We start from the raw sequence: 19,098 nt of genomic DNA on the forward strand, positions 1-19,098 counted from the left end.
ACCTATAAACTGTACCACTCAATTGAAAAACAAACTGAAATATTTTAGGTGAAGGGAAGAAAACAAAAAAAACAAAAAAATAATGTGGTTGCATAAGTGTGCACACCCTCTTATAACTGGGGATGTAGCTGTGTTCAGAATTAAGCAATCACATTCAAAATTGTGTTAAATAGGAGTCAGCATACACCTGCCATCATTTAAAGTGCCTCTTGTTGCTCTAGTTGGTCTTTCCTGAAATTTTCTTAGTCGCATCCCACAGCAAAAGCCATGGTCCACAGAGAGCTTCCAAAGCATCAGAGGGATCTCATTGTTAAAAGGTATCAGTCAGGAGAAGGGTACAAAATAATTTCCAAGGCATTTGAGATACCATGGAACACAGTGAAGACAGTTATCATCAAGTGGAGAAAATATGGCACAACAGTGACATTTCCAAGAACTGGACGTCTCTCCAAAATTGATGAAAAGACGAGAAGAAAACTGATCTGGGAGGCTACCAAGAGGCCTACAGCAACATTAAAGGAGCTGCAGGGATATCTGGCAAGTACTGGTTGTGTGGTACATGTGACAACAATCTCCCGTATTCTTCATATGTCTGGGCTATGGGGTAGAGTGGCAAGACGAAGAAAAACATCCAAGCAAGGCTACATTTTGCAAAAACACATCTGAAGTCTCCCAAAAGCATGTGGGAAAAGGTGTTATGGTCTGATGAAACCAAGGTTCAACTTTTTGGCCATAATTCCAAAAGATATGTTTGGTGCAAAAACAACACTGCACATGACCAAAAGAACACCATACCCACAGTGAAGCATGGTGGTGGCAGCATCATGCTTTGGGGCTCTTTTTCTTCAGCTGGAACTTCTTCAGCCTTAGTTAAGCTAGAGGGAATTATGAACAGTTCCAAATACCAGTCAATATTGGCACAAAACCTTCAGGCTTCTGCTAGAAAGCTGAACATGAAGAGGAACTTCATCTTTCAGCATGACAATGACCCAAAGCATACATCCAAATCAACAAAGGAATGGCTTCACCAGAAGAAGATTAAAGTTTTGGATTGGCCCAGCCAGAGCCCAGACCTGAATCCGATTGAACATCTGTGGGTTGATCTGAAGAGGGCTGTGCACAGGGGATGCCCTCGCAATCTGACAGATTTGGAATGTTTTTGCAAAGAAGAGTGGGAAAATCTTGCCAAGTCAAAATGTGCCATGCTGATAGACTCATACCCAAAAAGACTGAGTGCTGTAATAAAATCAAAAGGTGCTTCAACAAAGTATTAGTTTAAGGGCGTGCACACTTATGCAACCATATTATTTTATTTTAATATTTTTTCTTCCTTCTACCTAAAAGATTTCAGTTTGTTTTTCAATTGAGTTGTACAGTTTATAGGTCACATTAAAGGTGGAAAAAAAAAGTTCTGAAATGATTTATCTTTGTCTAATTTTACATTACAGAAACCTGACATTTTAACAGGGTGTGTAGACTTTTTATATCCACTGTAGAATAAGGGAACGGTCTTACCTCTTCGCAGACATACAGTATCTGGGCAGGAGCGTACATAGTAATTATGGGGCCCCATAGCAAAACTCAGAATTGGGCCCACCCCCCAAAGTGTTAAAATGGCAGAATGGGATCTAGTTCACAATGCATCAGCTATATAGCTGCAAGAAAATTTAGACTAAAACCTTCAGGATCACATGTGCATATCCATGAAGCAAACATAATTACAAAAAACAAAATGGCTGCACACCGTTATATATACAAACAATAGAGCTAAGAAATGGGGGTCATTCTAGATAAAAGTGGTACAATACCGACTATAAATGAATAATGGAAGCTCTTAGCGCACATACGTGTCGGGCCCATCTACCAGGCTCCGCAGATGGGCTAAATAATAAATTTAGTCTAAATTTTCTTGCAATATATTGGGGGTGGCACCCCTTTTAGACTGGACACGGCCATCTACCTGGGACTTCTGAGCAGAGTACGTTTGTAGCTGGTTCCTACACTGCCCTGAATATTGTAGGCTTAAGTCCAAAGTGAGGCAGTATCTTTAGTGATAGGGACCCATCTGCAGAAGCCACCTTGACGCCTGGTAGATGGGCCCGACACGTATGTGCGCTAAGAGCTTCCATTATTCATTTATACTCATTTATAGTCGATATTGTACCACTTTTATCTTTATACTTCAATGGGGCCGCAAAAGATGCAGACAGCACTCCGTGTGCTGTCCGCATCCGTTGCTCCGTTCCGAGGGCCCACAAAAAAAATACAGCATGTCCTATTCTTGTCCGTTTTGTGGACAAAAATAGGTATGTCTACAATGGGCTGCCTGTTCCGTTAATTGTGGAAGGCATACGGGCGGCTTCCGTTTTTTGCGGATCCGCGGTTTGTGGACCGCAAAAAACGGCACGGTCATGTGCATGTAGCCTTAGGCTGTCTGTGTGCCTCAAAATCTACTCCAGCTCCTGACTGGAGTATATTTTCGGTAACATTTATGCCTGTTTCCCCGACGTGGCAGACGGGGCAGACTCCCAAGTGGCTAAGACGTCATAAAAACGCTCTTCAGACAATATTTTTTTCCACGGACGTTTAAAAAGTCACACAAAGGGGTCTTGTGACTTTTTTTTTTTTTTACAGTAAAAACTGGTGCAAAAATGTTAGTAAATAACCTCCATTTACTCCAGTGTTCCAACATTTTCCCATGTGCCCTAAGGTTCAGACCACGCCCGCTATATGATCATCTGGTGAAGAACCACTAGGAAGACATTGCTGGAAGACCTTCATGAATAATCGGTTACAGTGTTTCTGGGACATGGCCGACACATAAACTGCAAGCAGGTGTGTCAGAGTTTGATTCGAACCACACACATCATTAGTATTACACATATGGCTAGCTTCTGCCCATGAGAAACATGTCTGCTCCCACGTGACTCGTCCTGTTCCTATGCTGGTACACACAGGTACACCAGCAGCCAGCTATCACCAGAGACGTCTGGTAACAGGCCTCCTACTACTGGTAACAATGGTTTCGTCTAGATTGGAGTTGCTCCTGGCAGATCCTCTCCATACAGCAACTCCACTCTAGGCAGTTCAGCAGTGAGGAGGCTGGAATGGAGTTGCTGGATGTAGGATCTACCAGGAGCAATCTAGACAGATCACTGCTGACATGACTAGAATGGAGCTGCCGGCAGGACCTACTCATATAAACGGGCGAATTTCAACACTGAGAAGCGTTGATAACTTGGAAAAGAGTTTGCTCCTCACTGAGCAAGCACACTATGGGGTAGATGTGTGTGTGTGGAGGAGGTCAGTTCAGTGAGAGCACTGCTGCAGCCAGACACTTCAGCTGTCAGTCAGGGGAATGTCAGCTCCAGTAAGCAGGGGACCAGGAGAGCAGGGCAGGCCAGACTGGGAGGGGATGGAGAAGATCCAGCTGTCATGGTCCATATTGGAACCAATGATAGAGTTAGAGGTAGGTGGAGCGTCCTTAAAAATGATTTTAGGGATTTATGTCAAAAGCTTAGGGCAATGACCTCAAAGGTAGTATTTTCTGAAATACTACTGGTACCATGAGCCACACAAGAAAGGCAGCGGGAGATTATGGAGGTTAACAAGTGGCTCAAGAACTTGTGTAGAAAGGAGGGGTTTGGGTTCCTGGAGAACTGGGACGAATTCATTGTTGGCTACAGGTTGTATCGTAGGGATGGGCTACACCTCAATGGGGAATGGGCAGCTGTGTTGGGGGAGAAGATGGCTAGAAGGTTGGAGGAGTGTTTAAATTACATCACAAAAAGTGCAACACCAAGCGATCAAAAAGGCATATGCCCCCCAAAATAGTACCAATCAAACAGTCACCTCATCCCACAAAAAATAATGCCCTACCTAAGACAATCGGTCAAAAAATAAAAAAGCTATCACTCTCTGACAATGGAGACACAAAATTACTGTGTTAAAGTGAAATAAATAACAGAAAGTAGACATATTAGGTATCGCCGCGACCATAACAACTTGCTCTATAAAAATATCACATTAACTAAACCCTCGGGTGGACACCGTAAAAAAATAATAATAAAAACTGTATAAAAAAAAGAGCTATTTTTGTCACCTTACATCACAAAAATTGCAACACCAAGCGATCAAATAGGCTTATACCCCCCAAAATATTACCAATCAATCACCTCATTCCGCAAAAAATGAGACCTTACCTAAGACAATCGGTCAAAAAAATAAAAAGGCTGGCTCTCAGACTACGGATACACTAAAACATCATTATTTCAGTTTCAAAAATGCTATTATTGTGCAAAACTTAAATAAATAAGAAAAAGTAGACATATTAGGTATTGCCACGTCCGTAACGATCTGCTCTATAAAAAAAGTCACATGACCTAATCCCTCAGGTAAACGCTGTAAAAATAAATGAATAAAAACTGCACCAAAACAACAATTTTTTTTCTTTGGTCACCTTGCCCCATAAAGTGTAATAATGAATAAACAAAAAAGCATATGTACCCAAAAATTATACCAATAAAAACGGCAACTCTTACTGCAAAAAACGAGCCCCTGCACAAGATGATCGGCAGAAAAATAAAAAAAATAGGGCGTTCAGAAAATGGAGATAATTTTTTTTTTCACAAATGCTTTATTATGTAAAACTGAAACAAACATAGAAAGTAGACATATTTGATATCTTTCCGTATGTAACAACCTGCTCTATAAAAATAGTGCATGACCTAACCTGTCAGATGAATTTTGTTAAAAATCAAAACTGTGCCAAAACATAAATTTTTGGGTTACCTTGTCTCACAAAAAACATAATATAGAGTACCCCAAAATAGTACCAATAAAATTTGCACCTTATCCCATAGTTTCCAAAATGTGATCACTTTTTTGAGTTTCTACTGTAGGGGTGCATCAGGGGGGCTTCAAATGGGACATGGCCTCTAAAAACCAGCTCAGCTAAATCTCCCTTCCAAAAACCATATGGCGTTCCTTTCCTTCTGCGCACTGTCATGAGGCCATACAGCAGTTTAGGACCACATGTGGGGTGTTTCTATAAACCGCAGAATCAGTTAACCCTTGCTTTGCTACTGAATAAAATGGAGTAAAATCTGCCAAAAAAGTGAAATTCTGAAATTTCAAATTTTCCATTTATTCTTGTGGAACACCTAAAGGGTTAAAAAAAGTTTGTAAAATCAGTTTTGAATACCTTGAGGGGTGTAGTTTCTAAAATTGGGTCATTTTTGGGAGGTTTCTATTGTATGCCCCACAAAGTGACTTGAGACCTGAACTGGTCCTTAAAAGGTGGGTTTTGGAAATTTTCTGAAAAATTTCAAGATTTGCTTCTAAACTTCTAAGCCTTCTAACGTCCCCAAAATTTTTAATGTCATTTTCAAAATGATTCAAACATGAAGTAGACATGTGGTAAATGTAAAGTAATAACTATTATATGAGGTATCACTATCTATTATAAAAATAGAGAAATGTAAATTTGAAAATTTGGGAATTTTTAAGCATTTTTGGTAAATTTGGGATTTTTTCACAAATGAAGGTGTAATATATATACTCAAATTTATGACTATCATGAAGTACAATGTGTCACGAGAAAACAATCTCATAATGGCTTGGATAAGTAAAAATGTTCCAAAGCTATTACATAAAGAGACATGTCAGAATTGCAAAAAATGGCCTGGGCAGAATAGTGAAAACTGGCCCGGGGTAGAAGGGGTTAACCAATAGACCAGACAGAACAATAGATGTGCAGGTCAGGGGACACCTGGAAAATAGTGACCATAAAGTAATAACCTTCTAATTATCAGTAAGAAAAGTGTTTCTTCAGGGAGGAACAAAAATATCAAGCTTCAAAAAAGCTAAATTTAGCCAACTAAGAGAGGCCATAGGCCTAACTAACTGGGACAAACTCCTTAAAAATAAAAAAATACAGCCACAAAATGGGATATTTTTAAAAGCATCCTAAAATCTAATTGTGAAAGGTACATACCTTATGGGAATAAAAGGTTAAAGAACAAGAAAAACACCAATGTGGATAAATAGAACTGTAAAGAAAGCAATAAGTGACAAAAAGAAAGCATTTAAATCACTAAAACAGGAGGGTACAGGAAGTACTGGGAAAGGAAAAAAAATTTAATATGTAAAAAATTAATAAAAGTAGACCAACTAGAGACCGAGAGATTAATTGCCAAAGAGAGCAAAACTAACCCTAAAATTATATAAATGCTAAAAATAAATCTGAAGGTGTCGGCCCTCTACAGAGTAATGAGGGGGGAGTTGCAGAGAGCGATGAGGAGAAAGCAAAGTTATTAAATATTTTTTTTCTCCACTCTAGTCACTGAAGAAAATAAACTGTCAGATGAAATGCAGAATTTAAAAGTTAATTCCCCATTAAAAGTGCCCTGTCTGACCCAGGAAGAAGTACAGCAGCATCTTAAAAAGATTAAAATAAACAAATCGCCAGGACCAGATGGCATACACCCCCGTATCCTAAGAAAATTAAGTAATGTCATAGCCAGACCCTTATTTCTGAAATGTAAGGGCTCTATACTGACAGGAAGTGTTCCACAGGATTGGCGCATAGCAAATGTAGTGCCAGTATTTAAAAAGGGTCCAAAAACAGAGCCCGGAAACTATAGGCCGTTAAGTTTAACATCTGTCGTGGGTAAACTGTTTAAAGGTTTTCTAAGAGATGCTATCTTGGAGTGCTAGTGGGAGGGGGCGTGTCCTAACTGAATTGGGGGCGTGGCATACACACACATACACTCAGCTTTATATATATATATACAGGTCCTTCTCAAAAAATTTGCATATTGTGATAAAGTTCATTATTTTCTGTAATGTACTGATAAACATTAGACTTTCATATATTTTAGATTCATTACACACCAACTCAAGTAGTTCAAGCCTTTTATTGTTTTAATATTGATGATTTTGGCATACAGCTCATGAAAACCCAAAATTCCAAAAAAAATTAGCATATCATGAAAAGGTTCTCTAAACGAGCTATTAACCTAATCATCTGAATCAACTAATTAACGCTAAACACCTGCAAAAGATTCCTGAGGCTTTTAAAAACTCCCAGCCTGGTTCATTACTCAAAACCGCAATCATGGGTAAGACTGCCAACCTGACTGCTGTCCAAAAGGCCATCATTGACACCCTCAAGCAAGAGGGTAAGACACAGAAAGAAATTTCTGAACGAATAGGCTGTTCCCAGAGTGCTGTATCAAGGCACCTCAGTGGGAAGTCTGTGGGAAGGAAAAAGTGTGGCAGAAAACGCTGCACAACGAGAAGAGGTGACCGGACCCTGAGGAAGATTGTGGAGAAGGACCGATTCCAGACCTTGGGGGACCTGCGGAAGCAGTGGACTGAGTCTGGAGTAGAAACATCCAGAGCCACCGTGTACAGGAAATGGGCTACAGGTGCCGCATTCCCCAGGTCAAGCCACTTTTGAACCAGAAACAGCGGCAGAAGCGCCTGACCTGGGCTACAGAGAAGCAGCACTGGACTGTTGCTCAGTGGTCCAAAGTACTTTTTTCGGATGAAAGCAAATTTTGCATGTCATTCGGAAATCAAGGTGCCAGAGTCTGGAGGAAGACTGGGGAGAGGGAAATGCCAAAATGCCTGAAGTCCAGTGTCAAGTACCCTCAGTCAGTGATGGTCTGGGGTGCCATGTCAGCTGCTGGTGTTGGTCCACTGTGTTTTATCAAGGGCAGGGTCAATACAGCTAGCTATCAGGAGATTTTGGAGCACTTCATGTTTCCATCTGCTGAAAAGCTTTATGGAGATAAAGATTTCATTTTTCAGCACGACCTGGCACCTGCTCACAGTGCCAATACCACTGGTAAATGGTTTACTGACCATGGTATTACTGTGCTCAATTGGCCTGCCAACTCTCCTGACCTGAACCCCATAGAGAATCTGTGGGATATTGGGAAGAGAAAGTTGAGAGACGCAAGACCCAACACTCTGGATGAGCTTAAGGCCGCTATCGAAGTATCCTGGGCCTCCATAACACCTCAGCAGTGCCACAGGCTGATTGCCTCCATGCCACGCCGCATTGAAGCAGTCATTTCTGCAAAAGGATTCCCGACCAAGTATTGAGTGCATAACTGAACATAATTATTTGAAGGTTGACTTTTTTTGTATTAAAAATACTTTTCTTTTATTGGTCGGATGAAATATGCTAATTTTTTTAGATAGGAAATTTGGGTTTTCATGAGCTGTATGCCAAAATCATCAATATTAAAACAATAAAAGGCTTGAACTACTTCAGTTGTGTGTAATGAATCTAAAATATATGAAAGTCTAATGTTTATCAGTACATTACAGAAAATAATGAACTTTATCACAATATGCAATTTTTTTTAGAAGGACCTGTATATATAATATATAAAGCTGAGTGTATGTGTGTGTATGTATGTCCGCTAAAGGAATCTGCACTGTCGCATTTACAATTGCAAAATTTGGCACACAGGTACATCAGGTGTCCGGGAAGGTTTTAGACCAAGTCTCACCTCTCTAAGACGTACCGTTCCTGAGATATTCCCAAAAAATGCATGAGCAAATAGAAGCTTGGTCACATGACCCTTATCAGCCAATAGAAGCTCGCAGGCCGTTAGCCTCCACATAGTTTTACTCCAGGTTTCCATAACAACCAAGCCATTTTTCTTCTCTGCTGTAGGAGAGCTTTAAAGGAAATCTGTCACCAGGATAACTGCTATCGAAGTAAAGTCATGACCTAATAGCACTTAGTACCTTATTTCAAGATGTGCCTTTGTTCCGGCAATAGATGTTTTTATCCTCTGAAAATCCAGTTTATTTAGTATGCAAATTAGCCAGTAAGGTGCCCAGAGGGGCGTCACTCTTGCAGGAAGAACCCCAGACACGCCCCCTGCCGCAATGTCTCCACCCTCAAAAGACAAACTTAAAACCCCCAGGTCCCACTAAGCCAACCCTAGGGTTAGGCTGCTGTGGAGGTCACAGCTAAGGTGATGGTCCGCTATGGAGGTCAGTGTTAAGGGTCAGATTGCTGTAAAGGCCACTGTGGGGGTCACTGTCAAGGGGGTGGTGTGCCATGAAACTCACTGTTAAAGAGGAAGGCTGCTGTAAAGGTAAAAGTTAAGGGGGTGGGCTACTGTGCAGGTCCAATTTTGAGGGACGGGGCACTGTGGGGGGTCAGTGTTAACCACCTCCCGTCCGCCCATAGGATATAAACGTCCGGGAGGTAGATCTCTATTTCTGAATGGACGTTTTAAAACATCCGTTAAGAAACTGCAGCTGCACACTAATCGTGCAGCTGCTGATCGGATTGCCCGCTGTCAGTGACAGCAGGGCAACCCTAAGAGAAGGCAGGGACAGTGCCCAGGTGTCCCTGCCTTCTAGATCGCTGCATACACATTTCACAGACCTCGATCAGCCCTGCATTGAGGCTGTACAGCGCTGTACAGCCTCTCTGGTGGGTGTATTTTTCCTGTAACTGGGGCTACTATGTCAGCCCCAGTTACAGGAGAAATCAACAGTGAAAAAAATATTGAAAAAGTGAAGTAAATGTCCCCCAGAGGTCTTGTATGACCTTATGGGGGACGAAAAGTGTAAAATAAAAAAATAAAGTGTTGAAAAAAAAAATGAAAAAAAATAAAAAATAAATAAGTTTTCACATGTAAAAAAAATCCCCAAGTAAGGAATAAAAAGAAAATGTTAACCAGCTCTATAAAAATATCACATGACCTAACCCCTCGGGTGAACACCGTAAAAAAAAAAAACTGTGTCAAAACGACCAATTTTTGTCACCTTACATCACAAAAAGTGCAACACCAAGTGATCAAAAATGCATATGTCCCACAAAATGGTACCAATAAAATCGTCACCTCATCCCGCAAAAAATGAGCTCCTACATAAGAAAATCTCTCAAAAAATAAAAAACTATAGCTCTCAGAACATGGACACATTAAAACATATTTTTTTTTGTTTCAAAAATGCTATTATTGTGTAAAACTTTAATAAATAAGAAAAAGTATATATATTAGGTATCGCCACGTCCGTAACAATCTGCTCTATAAAAATGTCACTTGACTGAACCCCTCAGGTGAATGCTGTAAAAATAAATAAATAGAAACCGTGCTAAAACAACCCATTTTTTGGTGACCTTGCCCCATAAAGTGTTATAATGAATGACAAAAAAAATCATATGTACCCAAAAATAGTAGCAATTAAACTGGCACCTTATCCCCTAGTTTCCAAAATGGGATCACTTCTTGGGAGTTTCTACTGTAAGGGTGCATCAGGGGGCTTCAAATGGGACATGGCATCTAAAAACCACGTGGAGTTCCTTTTCTTCTGCGCCCTGCCGTGTGCCTATACAGCAGTTTATGACCACATGTGGGGTGTTTCTGTAAACCGTAGAATCTGTAAAATCTGCCAAAAAAGTTACATTTTAAAATTTGATCTCCATTTTCCGTTAATTCTTATGGAACGCCTAAAGGGTTAACAGAGTTTTGTAAAAAAACTTGAGGGGTGTAGTTTCTACAATGGGGTCATTTATGGGGGTATCCACTATGTAGGCCCCACAAAGAGACTTTAGACCCGAACTGGCCCTTAAAAAGTGGGTATTGGCAATTTTCTTAAAAATTTAAAGAATTGCTTCTAAATTTCTAACGTCCTAAAAAAATAAAATGATATTTCTAAAATGATGCCAACATAAAGTAGACATATGGGGAATGTTAAGTAATAAATATTTTATGAGGTATCACTTTCTGTTTTAAAAGCAGAGAAATTGAAATTTAGAAAATTGCGAATTTTTCAAAATGTTTGGTAAATTTAGGATTTTTTCATAAATAAAGGTGAAACATATTGACTCAAATTTATGACTATCATAAAGTACAATATGTCACGAGAAAACAATCTCTGAATGACTTGGATAAGTAAAGGCGTTCCAAAGTTATTACCACATAAAGTGAGATATGTCAGTTTTGCAAAATTAGGCCTGGTCAGGAAGGGGGCAAATGGCCCAGATGGCAAGTGTTTAAGGGGTGGAGGTCACTGTTAAGGGGGTGGGGTGCTGTAGATGTCTGTTATAGTGGATAGTGTTGATATCTTTTAACGACACACAAACATTAAATGACATTTTTAAATATACTCATGAAAAAAAAAAAATTTATTGAAAACAATGAATAAACTGAAACAGGCTGTTTTTCAGCTGATCAAAAGTTTAGGCTCACTGGCACCAACCACTCATCGGTCTGTTGTTCCATGCCCGTCCACAGCTCCTGCTCGGTGTGGGGTTTGTCCCCCAAACAGATACGTTTTAAAACTGCCTGCTGTCATTTACCCCTGGCTGTGCTGAAGTTGGTGGTGAAGGTGTTACGCTGACCGGATGAGGAGGCAGTAGAGGATGAGGAAGCGGAGTAGGTGGAGGAAGCAACAGGAGGCAAACTGAACCGCCCTGCTATCCTCAGTGGTGGAAGGACATGCACCAAACTGCTGTCCGCCTCAGGCCCAGCCGCCACTGCATTTACCCAGTGTGTTATTAGGGAGATACAGTCCTGATCAAAAGTTTAAGACCACTTGCAAAATGGCAAAAAAAATCATATTTAGCATGGCTGGATCTTAACAAGGTTCCAAGTAGAGCTTCAACATGCAACAAGAAGAAATGGGAGTGAGACAAAACATTTTTTGAGCATTCAATTTAATGAAAACAACGAATAAACTGGCCACTGGCCACCAATAATATTAATACAATAGAGGGAGGGAGGCGGCCGCACACTAGCCACCAATGATAATACAATAGAGGGAGGGAGGGGGGGCCCGCACACTGGCCACCAATGATAATACAATAAAGGGAGGGAGGGGGGGCCGCACTGGCCACCAATGATATTAATACAATAGAGGGAGGGGGGGCCAGGGGCGCACACTGGCCACCAATGATATTCAAACTGGGGAGGGAGGGGGAGGTCTGCCCCCTGCTCTCTTACAGGGGGCTATGATACGCACAATTAACCCCTCGGGTGCGGCACCTGAGGGGTTAATTGTGTGGATCACAGCCCCCTGTAAGAGATCAGGTGCTGCCAGGCAGCAGTCATGTACACAGTTCGTAGTATATTCTAACTTGAAGCGTCCCCATCACCATGGGAACGCCTCTGTGTTAGAATATACTGTCGGATATGAGTTTTCACAATGTAACTCAAATCTGATGGTATATTCTAACATAGAGGCGTTCCCATGGTGATGGGGACGCTTCAAGTTTAAAATAAATCATCGGATTGGAGAAAACTCAGATCAGATAGTATAATAGGGACTCCTGACTTTACATTGAAAGTCAATGGGGGACGGATCCGTTTGTAATTGCACCATATTGTGTCAACGTCAAACAGATCCGTCCCCATTGACTTGCATTGCAAGTCAGGATGGATCCGTTTGGATCCGCACGGCCAGGCGGACACCAAAACGACTTTTTCCTTCATGTCCGTGGATCCTCCAAAAATCAAGGAAGACCCACGGAAGGAAAAACGGACATGGATAACGAACCTACGGACCCCGTTTTTGCAGACCGCAAAAAAAACGGTCGTGTGCATGAGGCCTAACTTTAATTTTTTTTAGTTTTCTTCCCCCCTGATCCATAACTTTTAACTTTTCACACAGCCCTATTATGTTTTATTCTTGAGCGACAAGTTGTATTATTTAACAGCACATTGTAATTTTTTTTTTTCTTTTTCAATTTGATAGTTCAGACATTGTTTGATTTGAACATACGCATTATGTTTCTTATATGTAAAATTAGGAAAGGGGACCTGTACTGCAATTTTCAGATCTCTGGTACTATAGACAGAAAAATTACTACCGCAGTCTATAGGATTGTGACAGGCTGCGGATGAAGCTGTGTCTCAAGTTGAGGCCACATTCACACAAACGTGTGTCGGCTGTGTCCATGTTGTGGACTGCAAAGTGTGGTCCGCAATGCACGGGCACTGTGCGGATGCTGACCTATCCATTTGAATGGGGTCTGCCATCCACAACGCTTTGTGGAGGCACGGACAGTAATCCCATATACGCTCTCCGTAAAGTTTCTGTGGGTTTCCTATCCATGCCTCTGTTGCGCAACCCACTGTATCTTCCAGATTGCCAACTCATTCAAGTGAATGGGTCCGCATCTGTGATATGATGTAGACACGGCTGGGTGCCCATAAATTGCGAATCCTCTGTTTGCACATGGCCGTTGCAGTTTTTGTGGTTCGCAAATTGCGGATCCGCAAAATACAAATACTGCCCATGTGCATTTCGCAATCTGCGTAACGGAAGGTCCGGCCCTCAGTATAAGTGTCCTATCTTTGTCCGTAGGATATATTCTATTTTGTTAAGGGACCACGGAACAGATATATGGATGCAGAACATGGGTGTGCTGTCCGCATCTTTTGCCGTCCCATTGAAGTGAATGGGTCTGCCAAATGGGTGTAGCCAACTAAACATATTTAAAGGGGTTGTTTGGTTTTGAGGGGAAACCAGTCAACTCAGAAGACGGATCTATAATAAAGGGTAGATGATTACTTACCTGGCAGATCCCTCTCCAGTTCTCCCAGCTGCAGAGGTGCTGTCACGTCCATAACAAATGACCACTGCAGCCAATAATTGACCTCTTCAGTGCACCTCTGGAGCTAGTGATTGGCTGGATCTGGATCCCCTGAGTTATCTGGCTTCCTCCTGAAATCAGTCCTCTCCATTAAGCGTGCCAGCTCAGGAGTCCTCTCCATTAAGCGTGCCCGTTCAGGAGTCCTTTCAATTAAGCATGCATGCTACTATACTTAAAAGCTATGTACACATTCAGGCGCAATTTTTATTTATTTTTTTAGGATTACATTTTACTCATTTTGGACTTAAAATCATTTTTTCAATTGGTCTTTATTAAAAAAAATAATCAACAGTTCTGTCACAAAGGGTTAATGGTCTAGCTGTGTGACTGGTATTTTCACTTCCACTTTGTGCTGGTCATCTAATAACACTTATCTCTAAGAGGTCATATCAGTAAGATAAAGATTGAGATTTAGGGCTCACGCACACAACCGTATGTATTTTGTGGTGGGCAAATTTTTTTTATGACATCCATATTGCATCAGTTTTTTTTTGGGGGGGGGGGGGGGGATCTATTGTAACAAAACGGACAAGAATACAACGTGTTCTACTTTTTTTTGCGGAACCGGAATGCACACAGAGTCATTTAGGTTTTTTGCAGCCCCGTTGAAGTGAATGGTTCCGAATACAGGCTGCAAAATAAGCATAACGGACACGGAAACAAAATACGTTCATGTGTATGAGCAGAGAGAAAATTCAGATCCTGCTAGTAGAGCATCTCAGTTCTGTACAGAGAAAAGGACTCTATTTTTTTTTTTTTATGAAGACCAAATGAAAAAAAGATTTTTACCTCATAAGGAGTACAATGCAATAGTAAAAAAAGGTGTACATAGCCTTTAATACCACTTGCAAAAGGTGACATATTCCCTTTGAAACGTCCCGCGCTACCACTCCAATTACTGCTGGGCTGCAGCACTCATGTTATGTTCATCGGTCAAGGGGCGCTATAGCCAAACACCAGCAATGACAAGCCTACTGAGGCCAGTGGTTGGCTGTTATGGTCACTGGACCAATGAATGTGATGTCAGCAGTACAGGTCCAACAGGAATCAGAGTGATGGTCACTGAAGCTGTGACATGGGATATTTTAAGGTTGAATGTTTTAATAACTCTAAGAATTACTTCAATATACGTCCACCCAAGTTGCAGTGTCTTTGTAAAAAAATTATGATTCTGTCCTTCTCCTTCCCGCAACAGGAAACTACCGAGGGATGTTACTCATCTCCATCCCTATTTGTCTTGGCACTTGAGAACCTGGCCATCAGGACTAGATCCTCTTGCCTGTTTGACAGCATTAAAGGGGTTGTCCAAATGTTTAATACTGAAGACTTAACCCCTTTAAGGCTACTTTCACCTGTGCGCTACAATCTTCGGTTTCTGTCTGGCCAATTATCTTCATCTTTGCCAGATTGCAGCCAGATCTCCACCTGACCCTATTATAATGAATGGGGCTGGCGGGCATTCCGGTAGCATCTGGCAGTGCCTGTCTGCATTTGTTCCACAGATGTATAGCCCAATTCCAGCTTTATTGTTGTAATGTAAAAATAAAATAAAAATCTAAACTTTCTCATCCGTTTCATTAAAATGTATAACCATAAACCACAGAGATAGAACTATGTTTACATATAAACGTAACAATCATGTGTCACCGTGATCTCCGTACTAAAGCATTGATACTGCCTGGTAGAATTGGTCATCGTGAATTAAAGGGTTTATCTGGGAATTTATATTGGTGACCTATCATCTGAATAGGTCATTAATATCAGATTCGTGGGGGTCCGACACCCGAGACTCTGCCAATCAGCTGTTAAAAGAGGCTGGCGGTCCATGAGCGCCGCATGGAACTGAAAAATACCTGCCTTGCCAGACACAACCCCTCACTGTGTCACAGCGCCCGTTTTAAAAGCGTTCAGAGACTATGACTGCCCCTATGATGTCACTCGGGGGAAAATTCTAGCCTTTCTGTTGCCCGAGGCAAAAATATAAATGCCCCCCCCCCAACCCTACTGTTAGGCCTCCTGCAGACAACTATATCCGTTTTGCTGTCTGCAAATCATGGAACTGCAAAATACAGTCTGCGTGCGTCCCACGCTAGAAATGCCTATTCTTGTCCGGATGCAGACAGCACACGGGTTTAACAATGAATGGGTTCGCAATGTGAGTCGGACGTGGACCGGAAATACAGCCTTAAAGGGGGTGTGCAGCAGTTTATATTGATGATCTATCCTCCATATAGGTCATCAATATCTGATTGGCGGGAGACCAACACCAACACCCCGACTAACCAGCTGTTAGAAGAGGAGGTGGCACTCCATGCGAGCGTTGCTTCATGGTCTTTACAATACACGTCGTCTCCTCTGGAGCAGCGGCGCAGCGTAGTTACAAGTATTCGCTCCATTCCAGTGAATGACGCCAGTACTTGTCTGCACTTCTGAGACGGAGAGCAGTGTAATGAGCAGGAAGCAGCGTTCGCATGGAGCACCGCCTTCTCGTCCGATATTGATGATGCGTTGTGTCGCCCATGACCTGGTGGAGGAGGACGTGATGATGTTATCACGACCACCTGCGCCGCTCTGCTGCCTCATGGGCTTCAGGCCTTCTTATGGCAGAAGTGGAGCTGACGTCACCAAAATACTCTGGTAATTAAGAAATGTGTTATCGCCGTTTCATAATACCGCGGTATATCCTAGATACCGGCTTATCGCCCACCCCTACCTTCACCACTAACCTGCCTTCAGCTCCTCCAGTATACAGTCCCATGTAAAATACATCACCCCCCCCTGCCTTCAGCCCCTCCAGTATACAGTCCCATGTAAAATACATCACCCCCCTGCCTTCAGCTCCTCCAGTATACAGTCCCATGTAAAATACATCACCCCCCCTGACTTCAGCCCCTCCAGTATACAGTCCCATAAATAATACATCACCCCTCCTGACTTCAGCCCCTCCACTATATAGTCCCATGTAAAATACATCACCCCCCCTGACTTCAGCCCCTCTACCATACAGTCCCATGTAAAATACATCACCCCCCTGACTTCAGCCCCTCCACCATACAGTCCCATGTAAAATACATCACCCCCCTGACTTCAGCCCCTCTACCATACAGTCCCATGTAAAATACATCACCCCCCCTGACTTCAGCCCCTCTACCATACAGTCCCATGTAAAATACATCACCCCCCCTGACTTCAGCCCCTCCACCATACAGTCCCATGTAAAATACATCACCCCCCCTGACTTCAACCCCTCCACCATACAGTCCCATGTAAAATACATCACCCCCGCCTTCAGCCCCTCCACCATACAGTCCCATGTAAAATACATCACCCCCCTGCCTTCAGTCCCTCAACCATACAGTCCCATGTAAAATACATCACCCCCCTGCCTTCAGTCCCTCAACCATACAGTCCCATGTAAAATACATCACCCCCCCTGCCTTCAGTCCCTCAACCATACAGTCCCATGTAAAATACATCACCCCCCTGCCTTCAGTCCCTCAACCATACAGTCCCATGTAAAATACATCACCCCCCTGCCTTCAGCCCCTTCACCATACAGTCCCATGTAAAATACATCACCCCCCCTCTAACATACAGTCTCCAGTACAAAGATCACTTCCCCTCCTCCCTTCAGCCCCTCATGTAAAACTGACAACCATCGCTCTCATCCACACAGCGATCTGCAGCATCTGCTCCCCTCTCCATCAACCTGTTCTGCAGGATCTCCTGCAAAATCCCGAGGCCCCGCCCCATGGATGACTAGGCCCGCCTCTTCCTATGACATCATACCCGCCAGGAGCGACTCTATTCTAGTCACTACCTAACGCGACGGCTTGATTTACTCAGTGCGCATGCTCAGAGCATAACGGGGTCCTTTTAGTTTTGTGCTGTCTAGAGACTGCCTGCCTGTAGTCAGCGCGACACTTTATTTCTGAGGGATACAGATTTGTAGTCAGAATATCCCGCAAGTTCTTTTATGTTTTCCGATTGTACAGAGCGGGGCCAGCATCACGGACAACGTGCCAGGTGAGCTTCCCAGAGCCACGGTGGAGGCCAGTGCGCCGCCATGTTGCTGTAAGATGGGGTCCTAGCATGACCTCCAGCAAGGAAGAAGTGTTGTGGTGCCGGTGACTGGAGAGAACGGTGTGTACCGGGGAGGATGCGTGTGGGGGGCAGCACTGGGGGAGCGCCACACAGAGGCTGGCATGCACTGGGTGCACAGCCCTGCCACTGTCATCCTCTGGGTATTCTGCAGATGTGCCCAGTGCTGTGCTGTCATAAGACTGTACATGTGCCCTGTATGTATATGGCGTCACTATGAAAGCTGCTGGGGATTCACCGTCCACTTCTAGTGTGTGTTCAGTATTGTACAAGGTGGCACATCTCCCGTCTACCCTGAAAAGGCATATGGCGCATTGAGTGCGTTGGGAAGGTTTTATGTTCATTCTCAGTAAGGGTACGGCGACACTGGTCACGTGACAGCAGTCGCCGCTAGGACCGCAGATTAGTGGTGATCCCATAGAAGTAAAAGGGATCACAACGAGAGTTACAAAAAATCTGGGTGTTTCATTTATCCAAAGATGTGATTTCCATAGGACTTTGCTTACGCCCCGAGTCTCAGTGATGTAAAGGATCTATATGCCAAGAAGATTGGATAATATTTAGGGGTTGCACACATTGATCACTTTTATTACTACTCTCACTCCTGTACCCAGGAGGTTGGTCTAAGAACGCCTTCAGTTTCAGGATCCCAGGGGCTCTGCATCAAGCAAGGTGGATGGCAAAGGCAATGTATGCACTTAAATGTGTCCTCGGAATGAAACGGGTTGCACATTTTGTCAGCCTCGTATATGTTCGCTTTTTGCACGAGGCAATTGTAAGTCGATGGGCTCCAAAGAATGAATTGGATATGCTACAGCTTCTGAGCACTTACCCAGATGCAGACGTAAAAAAAAGTGCTCTCACAGTTGCTAAGAGACACCTTTTGGTATCTGTCAGAAACAAATGTAGGATTGGCTTTTTTGGACGAATGTATTACTCAGGCTGTTAAGGAAAATATGACTAAAAATGTAGAAACCAAACCTGCAAAGAAAAAGGAAATGAAACGATTAGAGGGTGAAAACCTAGTTTTTGAAGGAAAAGACCTGAGCCATTTCGTTACTAATAAAACAAAGACGTTCTTTGAATTGTTTGGGATCCACGACGTGACAGAATACTGCAGTGATTCTCTAAGAAGCCATGTGAACGCTCTTAAAGGGGTTCTGCAGTCAGTGGTGCCCAACCTGCGGCCCTCCAGCTGTTGTAAAACTACAGCTCCCACAATGCCCTGCTGTACACCAAGTTGTAGTTTTGCAACAGCTGGAGGGCCGCAGGTTGGGCATCCATGGTTTAAACTGATGATCTATCCTCTGGATAGATCATCAGCATCTGACCGGCGGGGGTCCGACACCCGAGACCGCCGCCGA

General features: G+C 42.8%; 1 protein-coding gene across 2 annotated transcripts in view; it reads left to right on the forward strand.

Moving 5' to 3' along the window:
* The first annotated feature begins 17,529 nt into the window (after positions 1-17,529).
* TMEM161B (transmembrane protein 161B) overlaps positions 17,530-19,098 on the forward strand; it is a 41,716-nt gene continuing 40,147 nt past the window's right edge. Inside the window, exon 1 of one of the 2 annotated variants that reach the window (XM_044276011.1) lies at positions 17,530-17,659. The gene's annotated coding sequence lies outside the window, so the exon portion shown is untranslated. Of the gene's footprint in view, positions 17,777-19,098 lie in introns of both variants that reach the window. The other variant, XM_044276010.1, reaches the window with a different exon arrangement.

Source organism: Bufo gargarizans, chromosome 1 (genome assembly GCF_014858855.1).
Source record: "Bufo gargarizans isolate SCDJY-AF-19 chromosome 1, ASM1485885v1, whole genome shotgun sequence".
Lineage (NCBI taxonomy): Eukaryota > Metazoa > Chordata > Amphibia > Anura > Bufonidae > Bufo > Bufo gargarizans.